The sequence below is a fragment of the Caretta caretta genome, chromosome 4 (genome assembly GCF_965140235.1).
Source record: "Caretta caretta isolate rCarCar2 chromosome 4, rCarCar1.hap1, whole genome shotgun sequence".
In the NCBI taxonomy this organism is placed as follows: domain Eukaryota; kingdom Metazoa; phylum Chordata; order Testudines; family Cheloniidae; genus Caretta; species Caretta caretta.
The window spans coordinates 22,882,423-22,899,686 of NC_134209.1; the positions used below are offsets into that span (position 1 = coordinate 22,882,423).

A 17,264-nucleotide genomic window follows, 5' to 3' on the forward strand; every position below is an offset into this window, starting at 1 on the left:
AAAGTATCTAGTTCTATTTTGAACCCTGTTATAGTCTTGGCCTTCTAAACATCCTCTGGCAAGGAGTTCCACAGGTCTGTGTGTTGTGTGAAAAAATACCATGCCATTTATGTGCCAATTAAACCCTAATTTATGCTTTGTACTGGAACTCCTTATAAGAACTCATCTGAAAAAAATATTACTGTTGTATATTTAATTCAACACATGAACTGTAGAAAACAGGGGCAAATATTTGGGAATGATAAGGACCGGAAGAACCATAAAATAGGCCAGAGCAATTGTATCAATGTAAACAGTGAGGAGAGCCAGAATGGAGGTGGAGTGTCAGACACCTGGCTGTATGTGTTACTTGTTGAGCACAGGTGACTAAACAAAATTGCAGAGGAGGAAAGAATGCGAGAGGGGGCTGAAAGCTGTGGATCCCAGCTGTGGCAAGCAGGGGGTGAATGGAAAGAGGGGGTGCTGCTAGCATGGAACCCCTTTCCCACCAGAGTTACTTGGTGGTTGGTCTGTGGGATTCCTGTTCTGTGCAATTAGGGAGGGGAGGAACAGAGATAGGGCTGGTCACAAAGCCCATAGGGCAAATGGAAGCAAGTTGCTGCAGACTGAGTCTGCAATAACTAGCACAGATTCCCCCTCAATCACGGCTTAATTTGTGCCAGTGCTGAGCCCCAGCACCTCTGGGCTTGGCAGTTCATAGCCCCGGCACCTCTGGGCTTGCAGCATCGGTTAAGAAAGTAAAAAAATTGCTTGAGCCCTGGCACCTCTTTCATTACAAGTTAAGCACTGCCCTCTGTGCTGTGGAATCCTCCCGTGCTGTTTGGCACTGCAGGAAGCCAGACAGCCGGCCAGCAATGCAGAAGCCAGGGGCCATGCTGTGTATGGCCTTGATTTCTGGCTGATCCCCTGAGATCTGCTTGGGTCAAGGAACAGACTAGCATTTAGTTGCTACTATGTAGAGTGATTGGCTCACGTTTCTAGTGTTCAAGGAGAGTTATGATGACATGGGAAAAAGCTGGAGAAAGAATTTAAGCAAAACAATCAGCTATTTAAATGTTGGCAGAAACAACTGACTGGTCAAATAGATTTTCAACATTAATATTGTTTTATTATTCCATTAGCGCAGTCATTTTGGCCAAGTATGCAAACAGATCTTCTCCAGCCACGGCAGCATGGGAGCCAGAGAATGGTAGGATATACACAGATCAGAAAAATAAACAAGGCAATAATCTGTGCTCCATGTACGGGTGATCTGGATAAATCTCCAGGTCCCGTTCCGCTTTAAGCCTAGCATTGTAGGACACTGTTAGTTGGATTAATATATTCGGTTTGCTAGAGCTATTTTAATGGGTCTTGAGATACTTGTAATGTAGTTACTATAACTTCCTTTCACAGCCAAGTTGCATTTAATATGTAGTAACTCAGGCCTAGACTGCCACGTTCCTTCTAGCCTTGACGAAGGGTATGTCCTCTCAGTGGCTGGGAGGTGCAATTCCCAGCCCAGGTAGACCTATGCTTGTTAGCTCTGCGAAAGCCTAAAAATAGCAGCGTGGCTGTGGCTGGTAACACGGATTAGCTATGTGAGAACAAGCCCACCCAATCCCCTGGGTACATGCTCAGGTGATTAGCCCAAGCTGCCACAGCCACACTGCTAATTTTAGGTGCTTGCTGGCCAAGAGCTAGCACATGTATGTCTGCCAGCACTGGGAACTACACCTTCCAGCTACTGTGTAGACGTACCCTGGATCCATGCAGGGACAAGGAGTCATGGCTTCTTCCTTTGCTGCTCCCTTGGCTAGGGTAATCAAACACCCTACAACAAATGTTCCAAGTTGACAGGGGCCTCTGGTGAATCATAATAAAATAGGGGCATTGCCAGGTATGTCAGCTGTGTCTCCAGGCTGGTGACGGCATTTTAAGGAACCACCTTCTCCTTCCTGGAGATGGAGCATCTCTGTCAGAAATGCAGCATGGAGTCTGATTCTCCACTGCCTTGCATAGCCCTTGACATTTAGGTGAAGTGGGGGCAGAAATGTTATCAAATGTGAATGGTACCATTTCACACTCACTTTGCACAAGTGTAAGTGAAAGCAGTAGAGAGTCAGGCCCACAGACTTAAGTCTTCAGTTTCCTTGTGCCGTTCAATTTATCTCTTAATAAAAGGTTTGTTTTCTAGTATCCCTCCAAGCTTTTTAATGTTGTATAACAAAATACTAATCTTATATGCCAGACACAAGCTAATATAACATAGCAACTGGAAATGAGGAAAATACTTTTATTTCCAGCCACCATCATCCCAAGTTGCTTTAAAAAAAAACAAAAACAAAAAAAACCTACTTTCAGTAACATTCTTTATTAGTCAGTCTTTAAGTTGTACAATTTTGCAAGTAATTTTCTGGTTAGATTGCCCAGGAAATTCATTTCCAGTTAAACTGCTATGAAACTGAAATATAAAACGTATCCTTTTGATATCCCCACAAACTCCTCCTATTCTGCCTCAGTCTCAGTGCTTGCTGCCCCTCCCACCAGCCTCCAGCTCCTCCAGTTGGTGGAAATGTTGATAATACAATGGCATCAGAAATAGATTGAGTTGGATATCATTCAAAAGTCCTTTCTCGCACGAACACCATGATACTAAACATGACAAACCTAGAACAATTATGTAGATATATATTCAAGAAATTGTTTAAAAATCAAAGTTTTTTAAATTGTACTTTAACACTGGGGAGCAAGGAAGGGGCTCCTGGCAGGTTCTAGGAGCTGCAAGAGCCAAGGCAGGTAGTTACTGGCAGGGACCGGGGAGCAAGGAAGGTGCTCCTGGCTGGCTGCTGGGACTCAACAAAGACAAGGGAAGTGGCCCAGGGAAATGCAGTTAGTTAAAAGGACATGGCACAAGGCTGCTATACTTAAAAGGTCCCTGCAGTAGTGGGCAGGCCTGAGTCTCCCCACCCCCATCAGACACTGGGGAAGTGACTATGCCCTGAGAGAAGGGAATTTAGATAGGCCCAGGGAAGGGACTGTATGTGGAACTGTTACCCCCTCTCCTCCAAAAGGGGGCCAAACTGAGACTGACTCAGCTGGAGCACTGCGGTCACTGATGATTCAAAGTAAAGGTAAAGAGTCTCCAGGGAGGAAACCCTGTGGGTGCTGCTCCCCTGCAGACCAGGAACCTTTGCAAATTAGCTAGACCCCAACTGATGGTACCGTGATGGGCCCTATGGAGCTGTGGAAGGACGGAGCCCAGGAAGCGCTGCAGGACACACCAACTGAGGATACTCTGATGGCTGGACTGTTAAATGACTAAGCCCAGGGAGGGCTACAGGACATTACTGAGGGCTTTGAGATAGGCCTGGTTAGACTGTGTTGGGTTTGGTTTTCGCACAAGGACTGTGTTTGACTTCGCAGAGGGCTGAGTCATCGAAGACCTGCCTGACAAGCGCAGCAGCTGACGAGGCACTGTGAGGGGAGGAAATTGAGGAAAAACTGCACCCACACGCACACACTCAACCAGGGGACGCTTGCATGAGGTGAGTGCACGCCATTAGAAGCACCTATTTTGCTTAGTCAGCTTGTGGCTCTCTATAGAAAACCCTGCAGTTACAATGCGGGGATGCATTGCCCCAAATCAGTGAAATGGCTTAAAATTCATAAAACTTTAAAAGAGATATAGCTCTCAGTTCTAGATGATTAGTTTATAGGTGCTGGTAAACGGTCTCTGACAGAGACTAGTTCTTAATGTGTCAACTTCAGGGTATAAGCCAACCACTGTATCAGAAACAATGGAACTGGAGTCAGAGAGCCAATGTTCCCGGGAGCCTCTGTTAGTGATGGGTCACTTACGGAAGAGGGAACATGGGGAGTTACCCAGCCACACAGAAAGAGCAATGCACAGGTTTTAATAAAGTTTCACTTGTTCAACTTAAACCTCATTCAGCTTCACTTTTTCACATCGCATATTCTTAATTGTCAAAGTGTCTCACAAGTGTTATAAGTTTTCTAGATTTTAAATTGAAATTTGGTGACCAGATGAGTCTTACAGTGAAGGCTGTGCACGAGCAGCGCTAGACTGCGTGCTCACAGTTTGTACTGCATCGGGGATAGATATAAATGTATGTGAACACCTAATGTAATGCTTCTCCTTTGTAAGCTTTTGTACGTACCGTATAGGATCTAGTCTGCCTAGTAGAAGGTTTTAATTTGTAAATGCCTATGCATGCAGTAGTAGCCTTTGAAATATTCAAGAAGCTAGCTTTTTAATTCACTGACCCTTATGCACGGGTCACTATTAGTGTTGGAGATGACATTATACAGCTTCGTATTATGAATATGCAAAAACTATGAGAAACAGATGTGGCCTAACAAGAAGTAGCAAAGACAAGGTCCACAAACAAGTCCTTGCAACATGCTCTTCACTCCTCTTCCATGCAGAGGCATCTTTTACCGACCCCTTCATCAATAATATGCCAAACCCTTTAATCCTGAATCACATCCAGAGGTGCTTACTGACACCTCTGCTAGACTGCATGTAATATCAGATGTACAAGAGCCTCTGCTGAAAACAAATGGAGAGATTGTGAGAGATGCACTTGATTCTAATAGGACACGTAGCTTTTTCAGCCCAGTCATTAAATTTGATATCAAAACATTTGCTGACATGGCCAAGAAGACCAAATTTAAGTCCGGCAAGGGAGACATAATCAGAGCAGCCATCAGTCAAGAAATTATTTTCTGCACAGCCCTGTCCTTAGCAAGAGATGATGTTTCAATGGTAACTGTTCTTAGTCACCCAATAGGACCTGTGCCTAAGTTCCTTTTCCATGCTGATGGAACAATAAGAACAGACAACGCTGAATTAGGGCATCAGGTGGAAGCTCAAGCTAAAAAGAATCCATGAGCTAACAGCATGCAACAAAGAGTCCATAGTGTACATCAGAGATACGATGGCTGTCATACAAATGTAGCTGGAGACAAATTCCACGCATTCATGAATTGTCTGCTGAGCAGTTGAGGTAGGTCCTAAAGGATTTGACAAAGCAAACTCTGTATGTGAAGTGTTTGACAAATATGAGAACAGTAACCCTGTGAAAACTGCAGAAAGACAGCACTGGACAGGATCTAATGTTGGATGCAAGTAATATCAGGTGATTGGTGGATGCCCTATGCCTCCATGGAAAAAGTTTCTAAACGTGGCATTCAACAAGCAATCACTTGTAAAATTCCTCTGTGAATGTATGGTTCAAAATGCACCTGACAGCATAGAAGCTTACCCAACACAAACTCTCCTTGCTGGAAGCTTTTCCAATGGTGAAATAGCAAAGTCCATCACCAGTAGAGATGTTGAAGAAGCCCAGGACCTGTACAGTATGCAAGAGGAAGTGGACACAAGGTTGCTTCTGCATGCTGTATGTGCCAATATGGCTTTTGGGTTGCTTGATGTCAAAGGAACCATAATAATTAGGTCACCTGATACAGATGTTTTGGTCCTTGCTGATCACTACTTCCCAAAAATGGACCACATAGATAAAATGTGGATTGAAATGTGCACTGTTACCAGTACAACTGACTAGCTTCGCTTCATACTTGTGCATGCAATTTGTGCTGCAATCACATCTGACTTCCGCAACATGCTTCCTGCTTTACAACGCAGTGACAGGATGTGACTCTGTGTCATCCCTATTTGATATTGGGGAAAAATTTGTATTTAATGTTCTCCAGCAAGGAAACTGGTAGCAGTGCTGTATGACCACAGCAAGAAAAAAGGAGATCCACAGAGACCAGAATTGCTTGTGCCTCAATCTAGCCATCAAAAAGGACAGGTCACTGGCCAAATTCACACTATGTGAGGACAGTTTTGAAGAGCATGTCAAAAAAGCGTCTTGGCAAACAAAGATTTGGATGTCTTCGCACATAGGTAAACCAAGTATTGGATCACCATTGCGACACAGATGGGAAAATGTGGCTGATAAGCGAATTCTTCTTTTTTTCCAAGGGCCAAATGGCTTGTGAGCTTCTATGAGACCTTATTTGTGCCTGTACCAGTAGGGATCACTGCACAATCAACTGTGTCTGTAGTCAAAACAATCTTCCCTGCACAGAACTGTATACATGCCAATGCAATGAAGCTATGGTGATCCATGCACTCTTGACAGAGATCATGATGATGAACAAGGTAACAATGATGATGTTGACTAGAAATGTCACCAGTGCTATTACATTTCAATGATACGTGTACAAATGTATTGTTAGATTTTGTTTTGCCCTTTAGGTTGTTTTCTGATGCTTTGATATCACAAATAAATCCATGTTTATGTCTTGAAATAATACACAGAATCATTAAACTAAAAAAAATGAATGCAAATATTTCAAAGTGGTCATTTTAATGTGTTGGTGTTTATCCCTTTTTCTTTGGTAAAAGCCCCACCTGACAGCTGTACATCATACCTCATCTTAAAGTAGACATAAAAAGCTTTCAGATTATGTATGATGTGAATGTGAGAGGGTACATTAAGTTGACCAAAGGAGTGGTTTCTGTTGCTCGCCTAAAATCACTTACCAAAACAAGAGACCACTTCCTGCCTTTGGGTATTCTTAAATACTAATGAAAAAGTTGTGTTCTAATAAGATTCTCATGCCGTAGATTTGCAGTTTCAATTGTAAAAGATGTCACAATTATCAGGGTAGATGAGAGTTCTTTTTTAACATAAGGACACAGAGCAACCTGACTAGATTTTTATAACATGAAAAATTAATAGAGGCTTAGCTTTAAAAAATATGCAATATTTCTAATGTACATTTTCTAAAACTCCCTAAAACAGAAATAGACTCACTATAAACTGTGTGGCGCACTGTGATGGGGTGTCCATCCCACACAGGACTGGAAGTGGTTAAGGTGGCCCTGTAGGCCTATTAACTCCACAGGCTGTGGCCTCAAGCAGTCCAGGGAAGGAGCAGTGAGGGCTAGGAGAGGAAAGCCCTGAACTGGTGAGCTGAGGGTCCCTTGACTGGAACCCAGAGTAGAAGGCAGGTCCAGGCCACTGGGGAAGTGGCACGGCACGGCAGTGAACTGGATGACTGCTTGGGTCCCTGTGGCAGTGACAGAGAATTTGGAGGAGTATACCCCTTCCTCCCAGAAGCAGGGGAAAGGCTGAGTGACCTAGCCGGAGGGCTGAGTCACAAAGAGGCCGCTGCGGTTCCTGGAATGAGAGAGGAGTTGCAGACTGGAGAGAGAGAGGTGGTGTGTTGGCATCACAGTAAGGGGGGTCACCCTCAAGAGCTAATTCGCAGAGGGACCAGGAGGAGAGGGTGAGTGGTGTGCCCCATCACACACACAGAGAATATAGGACTGGGGACCAGGGGTTCCCACAGAATCTCCTGCTACCTTTTGGAGGTACACTCTCCTTCTAGCACCAAATTATTGATAGCCTGATTGTGCAATCCTTACATTGGTGAAGACTCGTGCAAGTGGTCCCACTGGCTTTAAGAAGACCTTGTGTAAATAAACACCCAGCAGTATAAGTAAGGGTTGCACAATGATACCCTTAGAGCATGTGCCCTAATTTTTGGCAGGTGAATTGTCCTATCAATGGGACAATTCACCTGCTGAAAGTTGAGCATCTCTTTAAATACCTTGCTGGATTGGAGCCTTCAAGCCCAGATTCTGCCATTCCTATATTGTTCACAGTCAGTCTCCCTTATGAGCCTATAAATTTGAGCTTGCCTGAGGAGGTAATTATTCAGTCATCTACCTAATAAAAGATAAAACCAAGGCTATGTAGTGGGAGAGTTCAGTTTCCTGCACCATTAGCTTAGATGACCTATTCATTACTTTTGTTGTCATGGGGAAAAATTCAAAGGAGAAGATAGGTTTCAGAGTAACAGCAGTGTTATCTGTATTCGCAAAAAGAAAAGGAGTACTTGTGGCACCTTAGAGACTAACCAATTTATTTAGCTTTCGTGAAAGCTTATGCTCAAATAAATTAGTTTAGTCTCTAAGGTGCCACAAGTCCTCCTTTTCTTAAAGGAGAAGATACTTCGCAATAAACTTAGGCCTTTCCCTGTCTCTTCTCACCCTCCACCCCAATCATCAAAGTACCCTCTGCTTTGATTTCTATAAGGAGCATAATTTGAGGACAGCAATGAGAAAATGTAATTGCATGGTTTGGATTAATAGTATTTTTAATTGTCTGGAAACATGTCTTTCCTAACCATAACCGTTTCTGATGCATTACCTGCTCTAATTGAAATAAGTTTAATTTCAATCTTTCCCTTGCTTCAGGTGAGAGGGCAATGTCCATAATACCGTATTTCCAACACAGAATTGAGCAGCTGGAAAAAAATCTCTTGTATCAATACCATTAAATACTTGGCTCATTTGCTACACTTGACTGACTGGAACCTGTCCTAGAATAAATAGGGTCTTGATCTGATACAGTTGAAAGCACTGTGAGGTGCTAAGCCACCTAAAACTACTTCTGAAGTCAGTGGAAGTTGAAGGTACTCAGCAATTTTCAAACCTTATTTCTGCAAGTCCCCCCCCCCCCCCATTTCCTTCTGCACTGAGACAGTATGACTGAACGAAGACGACTCACTGGACTAAGACCCAATGCTGTTTCTAAGAACCAAAAGTTGTGATGCCATGAGAGCTCAGATTCTGCAGCACCCTGTGGCCCTCATGGCATAAAGGGGCTGAAACCACGCCTGGGTAATAATTCTGGCATAAGGGGGGGTCCCCAGGCACTATATAGCTGCCACAACAGATCTACACTGTCTCCTGCAGCCCCCAGCATAAGGGATTTACTGAGGGCATGTAATGGAGAAGGGGGCAGAACAGACTGTACCTGAGCTAGTCTGTGCTACAGAATGGCCCCTGGAGAGGCTGCTGTAATTTATCCTGGGTGCTGGGCATGTCCCCAGAAGAGCCTGGAATATAGACCGTGAAAAGTTGGCTTCAAGGTGTCAGAATATAGTAATGGAGAAATGGATAGTCTGGCCCCAAAAATTGGAGGGCCAGATTTTGATAGCTTTCCTCATCTTGAAGAATATCTGATTTCAGGGGTAGTCCTGCTATAAATCACTAGTGATTTGGACTATTTGCGGACTAAGGCACTTCTCAGTGTGAGAAAAGATATCAGATTCTGGCCATAAAAAAAGCCAATGGCTCGCTTATATAAAAACAGAGCTGGGTAAAGGATCTAATTCTGAACCATTAAAATAAATTGAATCCCTCTCAAAATGAAAAACACAGAGAAGGCACCACTAAACATGAGAAATAATGACAGAATCTGGTCTTAGTTGAGTGAGAACCTCATCAGATTAAAATGTGAATTCTGAACATGAATACAAATGTATTTTAAAACTGGTAAACAATGTACAGTGTCAAGTGTCTCAGCCAGCGTCCCCAGAAGTAATTCAGCCAAAAAGTGTCATCACATTTTACCATTTACTCAGGTGCATAGTGGCACAGTATATTGCCTGACATACACATGATCCACTAGTAAATCACTCTTGTAAACTCGTCCTGGATCAAATCACCAAGCCACATGTCGCATTAGAAACTAAAGAGAAAACTGATTAGGGGAGTTTTGCCATGGACTTCAATTAATATTATTACTGTATGCATTGCAGTAGCAGCCAGAGGCCCCAGTGTAGGATGAGGAATCCACTGTACTAGGCATTGTGGACACACACACACACACACACACACACACACACACACACACACACTAAAGGCAGTTGACTCAAAGAGTTCACAATTTAAGTATGGGAGCAGGGTCAGGCCCAGAGAATTTATAAACCAGTTTGTAACAGGGACTATTCAGAAAAATCCCCGTGGGCAGTTTCCTGTTCATTTTGCTGTGATCTCCACTGTGTCCTCTATAAAGGAGTCACAGAGAAGTCTTGGGGTTAAAATATCCGGGGGGGGGAGTCGAAGAGTTCACACTCAGCCCATGAACTGCTGGAAGATTCTGCTCTCATTTATACCTGCACTCTTCAATCCAGAGAAGTACACTGGTGTACCTCCATTTAACAGCAGTAGGACTCCAGCCCAGAATTTGTCATTGTTTTCTTTGGTGACATTTACACTGTAGCTCCTGAGATGTAATATTTAGAAGACCATAAGCAAAGTGAGTCTTTTGTCAACAGGATTGTTTAGTGCACGGTGTTTGTTTCGTCTGCTGCTTGTAACCATGGATATGCAAATAAAAGGAAAGAGAAAATGGAAAACATTTTCTTCTCCATTTAGAAGGTAACCTGCGTGCTCAAATCACCCCCTAAAGCAGAGGTGGGCAAACTACGGCCCGCGGGACCGTCCTGCCCGCCCCCTGAGCTCCTGGCCTGGGAGGCTAGCCCCCGGCCCCTCCCCCGCTGTCCCCCTTTCCCCGCAGCCTCAGCGTGCCACCGGTGCCATGCTCTGGGCTGTGAGCTCCTGCCTGACCTGGTGCCCTGTGCCATGCGGCGCGGCTGCCTGTCCTGGTGCAGCTGCACTTCCAGCCACTGGTGATCCAGGCAGCACGGTAAGGGGGCAGGAAGCAGGGGGGTTTGGCTAGAGGTCAGGGGAGTTCGGGGGATGGTCAGGGGCCGGGGGTGTAGATGGGGTCAGGGCGGTCAGAGGGCAGGGAACAGGGGGGTTGAATGGGAGCAGGAGTCCTGGGGGGCAGTCCAGAAGGAGAGGAGAGGTTGGATGGGGCAGCGGGGGGTAGTTAGGGGTGGAGTGTCCGGGGGCTGTCAGGGAGAAGAGGTGGTTGGATGGGGCAGGGGTCCTGGGGGCGGTCAGAGGATAGAGTGGGGGGGCAGGGGCCTCGGGGGAGTAGTCAAGAAGGAGAGGGGGGTTGGATGGGGCGGCGGGGGACAGTTAGGGGCAGTGGATCCAGGAGCGGTCAGGGAGAAGGGGCGGTTGGATGGGACAGGGGTCTCGGGGGGCGGTCAGGGGACAGAGAGTGGGGGGCAGAGGTTGCTGGGGGGCCATCAGGGGGTGAGAAGCGGTGGGGGTCTGATAGGGGGCTGGGCCATGCCATGCCAGGCTGTTTGGGGAGGCACAGCCTCCCCTAACTGGCCCTCCATACAATTTCAGATGCAGCCCTCAGATGCAGCCCTCAGGCCAAAAAGTTTGCCTGCCCCTGCCCTAAAGGCATATTGTGAGATGAACGAGCAATATGCTAGGCTAGGTGCAAAGTATTACGTTTTATGATAAAGAACAATAGCACCAACTTGTTTTAATGGATGTCTTTCAGGTTGCTTTTCAGTGCTAACTTGTAGTCTTAGGGTCTGATTCTCCTCTCACTTGCACCAGTATACATTTGGGATGGGTCCATTTTAATCAGTGGAGTTACACTAATTAAAACTAGTGCGGCAGGACACTGTACTGCAGAACTTGGCTGCTGTTCTACTGAATCCACAGTAAATAGTACAGATACCCCTGAGTAAATGCACATCTATGGGCCGGATCCTCTGTGGCTGTAAGCCGGTACCTCTATGCCAATTCAAAGCAGCTGAGCCCTATAAAAAAAATCATTTCAAGTAAGAGGATTTCCACCCTATACACCTTTAGCCATTCACAGTTTTAGCAGAGGAAAAACACAGCCCCATTGCCTGACTGGCGCAAATAAACATTATATTTCATCTAGCAGCAAATACATCAATTTTGCCAGTCCCGGGGATGATAACCCAGAGCTCCATACATTATGTAATACATGAAATGAAACTGACTGCTCCTTTGGATTGTAGCTCTCTGCAGGTTTTGTACCAATTAAATAGACTATATTGGCTAGAATCGAATGTAGTTACACTCGTGCAACCCACCCAGTGGTGAAGCAGCTGTACCAGCATCGAACTGCTTGTACCACAGAGCTCATTTCTGTCAATTATCAATGTGCCTAGATAAGCCCTTTTTTTAACAGTATAACTGTGTCCACACTGGGGGAGTTGTTTCCATGTAAATATATAAGTTCATAAACCAAGTTCCTTAGACTGGTACAAAAGCTGGGCGTGGATCAAGCCGAAGAAGAATAGTTGTCCAGCTTCGCTCTATTTAAATGTAAAATGACAGAGTCCATTAACTGATGTAAAAAGAACAGGAGGACTTGTGGCACCTTAGAGACTAACCAATTTATTTGAGCATAAGCTTTCCTGAGCTACAGCTCACTTCACGAAAGCTCAGGCTCAAATAAACTGGTTAGTCTCTAAGGTGCCACAAGTCCTCCTGTTCTTTTTACATTTATTTGAGCATAAGCTTTCCTGAGCTACAGTCCACTTCATCGGATGCATTCAGCCACAGCTGTAGCTCACGAAAGCTTACGCTCTAATAAATGGGTTAGTCTCCAAGGTGCCACACGTCCTCCTGGTCTTTGTGCGGATTCAGACTAACACGGCTGCTACTCTGAAACTTTTCATTCACGGGTGTGAACGCCCTTCAGCCAGGCGGCGAAGGTGGCGGTGCCCAGGGGCAGCTCTCTTTACCCAGTGGCAAGCGGGCAGGATGGGGCACGCTGACTCTGCACAGCCATCGTGCGCCGCGGGGCAGGCGGGAAGCGTTGCCCGGTGGGTCGAGGAGGTCCACGCTCGTCAGCATTTCCAGCCCGTGTCTCGGCTGGCGGGTCGGGACAGAAGGACGCTGCAATACAGCGGAACGCAAGCCCGGCACGGCCCCTGCCCCGCCGCTTGCACGGAGCTGCGGACACCGAGCCGGGACCCGGCCCGGAGGGAGTCAGGCGCCGGCAGCAGGGCTCGGTGTGCGCCGGGATGCGCAGGGGAGGGTCCGCTCACTTCCCCGCCCACCCCGGCCCCCCGCTCCTCCCGCCGGGGGCCGGTCCCCGCCGCGCGGCTCCGGACACGCGTGGGGCCGGCTCCCGGTGCCCACCCTACCTGGTCAGCGCAGGAAGCCCAGCCGGAGCGGGGCGTCCCCCTCCATGGCCCGGCCCCACGTGCTCCATGGCCCGGCGGCGAGCCGAGGGGACCCCCGCCCAGCCCCGCTGCCGGGGCCGGCATTTGAGCAGCGTTGGAAGGGGGCGGGCCGGGGGGGGGCGGGCAGCCCTGCCCCGTATTGGGGGAGCGGAGGAGGGAGGGAGTCAGCGACGAGCCGCCTGTAGCCAGCCGGAGAAACGCCGCGGAGAGAGACTCAAAGCCCCGAGCGCCCGCCCCCCAGCCCCGAGCCCGGGCTAGCAGCCACCACTCACCCAGCTCCAGCCCCTTGGCATCCTTCCGCAGCTCGCCTCCGCACCCAGGGCTGGCCGGAGCCCCGCTTCGCTGCTCTGGGGATTCCGAGCCGGGCCTGCGGTGGGGACTAGGGGAGAGCCAGTGGGAAGGAATTGGTCATTAGGCGACATCTACTCCGTCCTCCTAGCAAGGCTCCAGCGAGGGATGGAGGAGGTGTTGGTTGCCTAACACGTGTCTTCCATCTCTGCCTGCTCTGCGTCTAAATCCACTTTGCATTAACTGCTCCAGCTCCAGCCTTAGCCATGGGATCACAGATAAGGTATGGCTGGAAGAGACCACGGGAAGTCCTCAAGTCCAGCCCCCCTGCCCTCAGGCAGGACCAAGTAAACTAAAACTACCCCTGACAGGGGTTTGTCCAGCCTGTTCTTAATCTCCAGTGGTGGGGAGTCTGCCACCTCCCTTGGAAGCCTGCTCCAGAGCTTAACTACCCTGAGAGTTGGAAAGTTTTTCCTATTATGGCACCTTAATCTCCCATGCAGCCCATTTGCGTCCTACCCTCAGTGGAGGTGGGGAACGATTGATCACTCTCCTCTTTATAACATATTGGAAGACTGTTACCAGGTCCCTCCTCAGTCTTCTTTCCCCCAGACATGCTAGCAAGTCAATTGAATTTGAAGGAGATCGCTGTACTGACAATAATAATTAGTAAATAAACCACGTCGTGAAAGCTCTTTTCCCCTCTTCTGGCTGTCAGACAACTGCCCAGCCTCACCAAGCTCATCAGCAGAAGCAAGCTTCCCCCAGACACATCAATTCAAAGCAGCACCAGCAAAAGCCATAACAACAGACTAGAAACCTGCAGACATATCTCCCACTATAATGATCAGTACCCCCCCCCCCCCCCCCCCCCGCACACACACACACACACCCAGGGCCAGTGCAACGATATTTTGGGCCCTAGGCGAAACTTCCACCTTGCGGAACCCCTCTCCCCTCCCCCCACAACCTCCAAAAACTATTAAACTTAGCATTATAAACAGCCTGTCAGAATGGGTAAGGGCTGTTGTAATGTTTCTTTTTTACCTTTAAGGCATTGCAGTTGTTTGCCATTGCCTCTGATGGTGTCTCATTCAAAGTCTTACTATTGTGCAAAGCTAAACAATTGAGCCTTGCATTGCATCACCAGCCAGGTTAGGCAGGGTGACAAATCCCCCTTGCCCATAAAGGGCCATTATCCCCTGGTGACTAATTTCTACTCCAAGTCTGTAAAGCAGACTTTTAAGGTAAATACATTATTCCTTCAATATTACCCATGCACACATCTCACAAAGATTCTCACTCTTGACAAGTTACCAGCCTTGTGTAGATCCCTTCCACGTTCCTCTTTGTGGGTAAGTGCCCTGTCAGACACGTGTGGGGTGCAGTGAGTTTGTCAGGCCTGCGGTGACAACTGTTTGTGAAGATCAGGGGGCCCTTCGCCAAGGGGTGCTGGTGTCACAGTGAGCTTGGGGTGGCTGACAGCATGGGGCAGGGCACTGAGGCTGGTGGGACAGGTAACACTCACTGGGCTGGGGGGCAGGCGGTGCCGGGATGGGGCAGGGGCAGGTACCTGTCAGTCTCCAGTGCTCGGGCTGTGCCGGGGCCAGCAGCCTCTTCATCTCGGAGTCTCCCCTGCTTGCCCGGGGGCCACTCCTCCTCTCAGGCTCCCCGGCCGCAGCCGCCCGGGAGGATGCAGGCGGGGGGCACCACCGCGGAGGAGACGCAAGGGGCCGGGCTCGGCTGGGGCCCCACACCTGCCGGCCGAGAGCAGCAGGAACCGGGCGCCACTGGGTGGGAGCCGGGCGGCCCGAGCCCAGGACACCTACGCTCCCTGCCTGCCCCTGCTAGTGCGGAGGCTGCCACCGCCTTGGGTTCGGGCCGCCCGGCCCCCCCCGAGCGGCACCTGGTTCCTGCTGCTCTCGGTCAGCAGGTGCGGGGTGCCAGCCGAGGACAGCCCCTTGCGTCTCCTCCGCAGCGGCGCCCCCCGCCTGTGTCCTCCCGGGCGGCCGCAGCGGCCGGGGAGCCTGAGAGGAGCAGTGGCCCCCGAGCAAATGGGGGAGACTCCGAGGTGAAGAGGCTGCTTGGTACGGCCCGAGCGCTGGAGACTGACAGGTACCTGCCCCTAAGCAATAGTGTAAAACAAAATTGGGGGGCACTGCTTTTTGGCACGCCCAAATCTTGGCGCCCTAGGCGGCCACCTAGTTCACCTAGTGGTTGCACAGGCCCTGCCCACAACACACCTTTCAAGATCCATGGGCCTACACCTGCCAATCACAACATGTGGTGTACCTCAGCCAGTGCACCAAATGCCCCGATAACAACTAAGTGAAATGAGACAATCACTACACTCTCAAATAAACTCACACTGAAAAATGATAAAAGACAAAATCATCCATCAGCCATGGGCAAACATTTTTCACAAAGCAATCACTGCATATCTGATCTCTCAGTCCTTGTCCTCAAAGGAAACCTGCACAACACCTTCAAAAGATGAGCCTGGGAGGTTACATTCATGACTTTGCTAGCCACTAAAAATCATGGACTTAATAAAGACACTGGATTTATGGCTCATTACAACAATCTGTAACCCACTAAGCCCCCCTTTGTCCTACAGCCGTAGAGGTGCTGACTGCTTACTTCCCCTAGAATGGTCTCTTGCAACATGTAACTCTTTATCTGTTCCTCTTTGTATTTAGCTGTGTTACCCTAAGTACCGTTCCCAGACCTGAGGAAGCGCTCTTGTGTTAGCTCGAAAGTTTGTCTCTTTCACCAGCAGAAGTTGGGCCAATAAAAGATATGACCTCACGCATCTTGTCTCTCTCATAATACATTATTCTTTTTTGTTACAGAAGTACTTTGAGGATCCATCCCGGATGAAGGTGGGGGGCTCCATGATGTAAGGCACAGTACAACAGCAACCTATTGTACAACAATACAAATTTCCCAAGATGGATGCAAAAACTTGTGCCCACAAAATCCATGGGCACCCATTGTGCAGGTGAACTGCTTTGGAATGCACTAGATGGGTAAATGCATGCCAAGACAATAAAGGGGTGTAGGATTACAATTAGAATCACACAGGGAGGGGTGTTTCCTGTCTAAAGGCAATGTTTCCATGTAATAAGTGCATCTTCTATGATGTATTATTTCATTATACATTGAGTGGAGTTTGGCCATATGGTGGAAGGGTACACTTAAACTGAGAGGTCCATATGGTGGATTACAACGACCTTAGCTGCAGGGTGAATACTGGTCAATTTTCAACTCCGTGGGCAATAGTTTTCCACCATGAGCTGAAGTGATAGGTTTTATTAAAACTTCTAAAAAGCCTGCCAAAGATCGCACTCTGGCACAAAGGCTAAACTTGACTGTGTGTAGCTCAGAGGAGCAGCTGCAATCTGCAGCAGGAAAGAGGGCACAAGGATTTAAAATATAATTAATTTCACGGAGCAGCTGGATGTTCGAGTCGCATACCATTAATTTTGCAGTAACTGTTAAACATTTTACAGCTGAACTAAAAAGCCATCATGGTGTTGGTGGTAGGCAAATGATCGAGGATGGGATTTTTCAAAAACATGCGGTGTTGGCCTAACTCTGCTCCCATTGCAATCACTGGTAAAATTCCCATTGAGACTTACATGGAAGAAGCGTTGGACCAATGCTGAGCACTTTTGAAAATCCCATTTGTCTTTATCTGCTTCTCAGTGGGCGGTGGTGAAGTCTCAAGGCAATTTGGCAAACTTCTGGAGGGCAGGAAGTTAGACAGTCCTGTTCAGACCAATTGGATCATGAGTGTCAAGTGAAAGATTCCCCCCTAATTTAAATACATTGTAAAAAATGCATCCATTTGTAGCTGAAACATATTAAGTTAAATGTCAAAATAGCATACAGTCGTAAAAGCCGAGCATACGCAAAAGCTTTCGTTTCAATACCATTTTGGTCTCATTCCCAGAGCTGTAAGCTTAGGACCATAAATGCTGTAGCGCTGGACTGTAGACATTGTCTATAGAAGCGAAGTACTTGTGGCACCTTAGAGACTAACCAATTTATTTGAGCATAAGCTTTCGTGAGCT

At 47.7% G+C, this 17,264-nt stretch overlaps 1 protein-coding gene across 4 annotated transcripts in view; it reads right to left on the minus strand.

Annotated features, from left to right (window-relative positions):
• Positions 1 to 13,818, minus strand: part of NPFFR2 (neuropeptide FF receptor 2) — a 37,286-nt gene extending 23,468 nt beyond the window's left edge. For 2 of the 4 annotated variants that reach the window (XM_048847749.2, XM_048847750.2), the window contains exon 1: positions 12,862 to 13,001. The gene's annotated coding sequence lies outside the window, so the exon portion shown is untranslated. Of the gene's footprint in view, positions 1 to 12,861; positions 13,002 to 13,172 lie in introns of those variants that run through there. The other 2 variants (XM_048847752.2, XM_048847751.2) reach the window with 2 other exon arrangements.
• Positions 13,819 to 17,264: the final 3,446 nt, after the last annotated feature.